A 5,430-nucleotide genomic window follows, 5' to 3' on the forward strand; every position below is an offset into this window, starting at 1 on the left:
AACTAAAAAAATCATCAAAATACAATCATGAAATAATTAACGGTCACCTGGCAGCTGCCAAATTTATTATGATAAGATATTATAATATTACAAAATATATAAGATATTAGATAATTACTCAATCACTGATTACTAACACAACGCCGCGGTACACTTAATTATTATTATTATTATTTTATTATTAACGCCAAACGGCTTTTTAAATTACAACATAAAAAGTACAATGGTAATACAAAATAGTTAACAACTAGTGAAACAAACTTATAATATATTGACTTAAATAATTAATATAAAGACAGAATAGACAAATTCTATAATAAAAATAAAAGTTAAGTAAAAGGTTAAGTAAGCCTCCGTAGTTCATATAAAAGCCGCTAAATAAGTTTAATACTCAGAAGAGTTATTTAAATTGTGCATCAATCTCGAAACTGGGGCATTTCTGGAGAAGTTAGATTTATTGGTAAATGTATAGAAGGTATTTTGAAGCCTAGTGTTACTAGGAATACGAAAACTAAGTTCTTCCAGAATCCTCGGGGCATCAACTCGGCCTTCGATCAGACGCTGAATAAAAGCGATGCCAAAATTATCGCGCCTGGCCGAAAGGGAATCGAGTCTAAGAGCTTGACTAACAAGCCTGTAATCGTGTAGTTCATGAGGGATGTTGAGGCAATAACCAGCGAAGCGCATAAAACAGTTTTGAACCCGATCAATTCGACTAATGTCAACAGCGGTATAAGGTGACCATACAACAGAACCATATTCAATAACCGAACGGACTAATGCTTTATAGAGAGCCAAAAGGCAATTAGCAGAACTGAAGTTGACTGAATGACGTCTTATAAATCCTAAAACACGAAAGGATTTACTAGTCATAAAGTCGATATGAGGGCTGAAATTAAGCGATGGTACAAATAAAATGCCTAGATCCTGTACCTGATTGACACGTTGAATAGATATACCTCCCAGCCTATAATCAAAAGAAAACACTGATTTAGAGCGATGAAAAGACATTACTTTGCATTTAGAGATGTTAAGGGATAAATTAAAAGTATTGCACCAATTGGTAAATTTATCTAAGGTGTTTTGAAGAGTGAGACAATCATTATTAGTGGTTATCCTCAGAAAAATTTTAGAATCATCAGCAAAAAGTAGAAGACGACAAGAGGAAATGGCTGAGCACATGGTATTGATGAAAATATTAAATAATAGGGGGCCTAAATGACTACCCTGTGGAACTCCGGATGATGCTCGGAAAAAATTGGAAGAATTACCGAAGAGGCTGACAAATTGTGACAAAACTGAGGTAGGAACCAAGCCATGATAGGAGTGGTTCACCAATACCAAGCCTATCGAGGACAAAAAGAAGTGCATTGTGGTCTAGGGAGTCAAACGCCTTAGAAAAGTCTGTATATATCACATCAACCTGATTACCCAAATCAAAGGCCGTGTGAAGGTAAGATACAAAGTCAATAAGACAGGTAGCTGTCGAGCGCCCTGGGAAGAATCCGTGTTGGTCAATAGACATGGTGGTTAAAAGAGGACGCTCGATTCGTTTGAGTACTATGTACCCAAACAACTTACCTAATAGAGGTAAGCCGGAAATTGGTCGGTAGTTGGCAACATCAGCCGGATTCCCAGACTTCAAGAAAACCTCTTCTAATAGTGATTGATTAAAAATTAAAGTTACTGGTAAACTTAGAGAGTCACGACAGTGGTAAAGAAGAATGGCAGAGATACCATCAGGCCCTGAACTACGAACATGAGATAGGGAGTTTAATGCTTCATTAACTTCATCTATGGATATGGATAATTTTGAAGGAAGAAAGGAAAATTGCTGGTTAGTGTAAATTCGTCGGATAAAGCATTGGAAGTAAACAGCGGATCACCATATACAGATGAGAAGTGAGAAGCAAACAAAGAGGCAACTTGATCACTTGAGGCCTTAGACTCACCAAGAAAAACCTCATCAGGTATAGTAGATACTCCTCGTTTACTACGAACAAACTCCCAAAATGATTTAGGATCTACACGTAAACGCTCCTGCATGTTAAGCAAATAATTTTTATAGAGTCGCTTAGATTCAAACTTACATTGGGCGCGCAGTCTAGAGAATATTAAGTATCGATTTTGACCACCTAGCATTTTATATAGTTTATGTGAATGTTTTTTCTTAAAAAGAAGATTTTTTAGATTACTCGATACCCATTTGGGAAAGGTTGAATTTCGAAAGTTACGCCTTGGGACATGTTCACGAATACAGTCAAGCAGAGTTTCCTGCAAGAAATCGGCTGTTTGATCAACCGATCCTACGCCTAAGGCGTTATCCCAAACAATGTTCTCTAATCTTTGAATAATCATATCATAGTTCCCATTTTTATAATCGTAATACGTATGTTGAGCGTCAAGCATAGAGCGGACAGAAGGAAAGGGGCAAGATATGGACAAGGCAGTGTGGTATACATCACAAAGAACTAAGGTGTCAGCAGCTTGAAGGACTTGAGTGGATTCGTTGCTGGTGAAAATTAAGTCAAGAAGAGAACCAGTATTGTTAAGAATTTGATTCTTTTGAACGAAGTGAAGGAGACTAAATAGATCGCCAACAACACGGACCTTGTTGGTTATAGTACCAGAATAGACAAGACCAGAATCACTAACGGGCCAATTTACATTGGGCAAGTTGTAGTCACCGCATACCAAACCAAGATCAAAATTATTAGAACGCCAGACAACGTCAAGAGCCTCAACATGACTCTCATATACAAAGTGGTTCGCACCAGTAGGTAAATATACTCCTGCTAGAAAGACAGAGAATCCGCTGGGAAGGGTGAGGCGAACAAAAACATGCTCACAAGTGTCACATGGGGTCGTAATTAGGGTTGGTCTTAGTTCTTTCTTAACAGCAATTAATGAACCCCCTCCTCGAGTACAGTTACTTGTGCGTTCATTCCTATCACATCTAAAAATTAAATATCCTTCAAAACCTAATTCAGAATTAGAAATATCATCAGAAAGCCAGGTTTCTGTGAGAATATATACATCATAGGATAACAATACAAGGTTAGAGCGGAGATTAAATAGCTTACTACGAAGGCCACGTACATTCTGGTAATAAATATTTAAACAGTGATCATAAATAGGCAAAACATTAAAGTTATTAGACTTTGGGTAGGGTGAAGTTGAATTAGCATTAATATTATTAAAATTAGATATAAATGAGTTAAAGGTAGATTGAGAATAACAACAATAGGTACAATTAATATTATTTACACAAGAATCATGCTAACAAGAGTTTAAGTCAGGAACTAGTGCGAAGGCTGAGAAGAACTTGGGTGATGATTGCTTCCTCCCCTGGGGTTCAAGTTTTTTGGACCGGCTTTGACAACTGAGGGTAAACCATTTACATAGGAGATCGTAAAATCAGAAGATCCACCATCAATTTTGAGTTGTAGATCTGCATGAGCTTTACGTAAAAGTTCCAGTTCAAGCGTTGTTTTATCACGTACAATACGAAACCCAGGTTCAGGTAACCCACCATTGCGTAAACGAGAGTTAAAGTTAAAAATTAGTTGAGAAGCGTCGGTCTTGGATTGGCAGATAATCTTTAATGGTCTCGGTTTCTTAGCATTACCATTACCTAGGCGAATAAGCTTAGGATCAGTGGGTACTGGTATAGATAATTTTGTAAGATGGTTGCCAAGTGTAAGAAGATCATGCTTAAATCTTAGGGCAGCGGTGTTGGCAGCAGACTCGGGCACTCCATAAGCGATAGCGTTAAATTCAATTTTACTACGTTCTGTGGATTCGCGAAAGATTACAGCAGACGAATTATTAGAGAGTACCGGTCGTGATTCAAGATGATCAACTCTTGAACAAAGGACTGAAACATCGTCCCGGAGAGAAGAATTTTCAGCTACAAGTTCTGCTACTTTGGATGAGAGGCCCGAAATACTACTTTTAAGTTCATTAAATTGCGAAGATTGAGAAGTAGAAAGCGAGGCAATAGCATTCATAATATCAATAGTAAAAGGTGGTTTCTGAGCCTTCGTAATATCAGTAGTAGAAGGTGGTTTCTGGGCATGTAAACGAGTATTTGCGGCCACGGGAGTAGATGATAAAGACATGTTGCGCAAGTCATGAGTGCCAATGTATTACGGAAAAATTAAATATTAAGAGCTAGAAGATAACTCCTTTTAAACGAATGAACGCAATATAATGCACAGTAATGTAAAAAGTTCGACTGTTGAACCGAAGATGAAACGAAGTAGGTGGGTAATAGAAAATTAATTAGCCAGCGTTAAAGTCACCGAAGAACAGCTGATTGGTTTGTTGATAAGGTGATGTTGACAAAGCTTGCCGAATACAATATGATAAAAACGTACCTGATGTAAACGAGTTCCGGTTAACATTCAGAAATTTGAACCTTCCAAATTCAGTTAATCTGCGAAGATGGAGATTAAAAACAGGTGTAAGCAGAGGTGGCAAAAAGACGAAATGAAAAAACAAAAAACCGTAAAAAAGAGGTACAAAAACTTTACGCGGTCCCGCGCAACGGCCGTTTGAATTCAAACGGCATTTGCGTGGATAACCGCGCACGTATCTCTCTCACAACCACGAGCCGACGACGGACGACACCGACGCGCGACGAACCGCGTCGGAACGTCGTACCCGACGCGACCGCGAACCGGCCCTAGGTAAGTTAGTCTAGTGACCCGCGTAATACGGCACCCTCACTCCCTCACCATTTTTCTTTCTTTTTTTTTCATCAGCACAGCGACCAGTTTCGTGTAAACGTACCACTGTTTCTCTGTTTCTCTGTGACCGAGTTTTAGTGTTCTTATTGTAAACCGCCGTCCGGTTGTAAACGTTCGGCGAAAATAAAGCACTACTCACCACCTACAGCTTGTGTTCGATCATTTATTTTTTTTTTCCTGTTACACCTCTGTCATCCCGTCCTTATCCGTCACCCGACGTCGTCGCACCATCAGGCACCCCGTCAAACTTTAAGAAATAAAATGTTTCATTCAGCAAGGTGTTATCACTGTTATTATCACTATACTGTACTAATTACATAAACGTCCGGTGTCACCGGCGATTTGTACCCCCGAGAATTTTTACCCACCTTATTATTTTTACCGGGGGGTAATTTTTACTTACCTACCATTTTTACTGTAACTAGCTGGTGTAATTTTTACGCCTAGAAATTATTGTAGTCCTGTTTCTAAAATAATACAATGGCAATCATGTATCTATACATCGATATTATACAGATGTGACTGTTTAATAAACAAATAATTTTTTATATTAAATTGATAAATATAAAAATGATAAATGATAAATATAGATATTGAAATATATTAATAAATAGGTACATTGTCACTGGATTATGCAACAATGTTAAAACATGGGCTTTTTGCCTTCTCATTGTTACTA

Source organism: Aphis gossypii, chromosome X (assembly GCF_020184175.1).
Source record: "Aphis gossypii isolate Hap1 chromosome X, ASM2018417v2, whole genome shotgun sequence".
Taxonomy (NCBI): domain Eukaryota; kingdom Metazoa; phylum Arthropoda; class Insecta; order Hemiptera; family Aphididae; genus Aphis; species Aphis gossypii.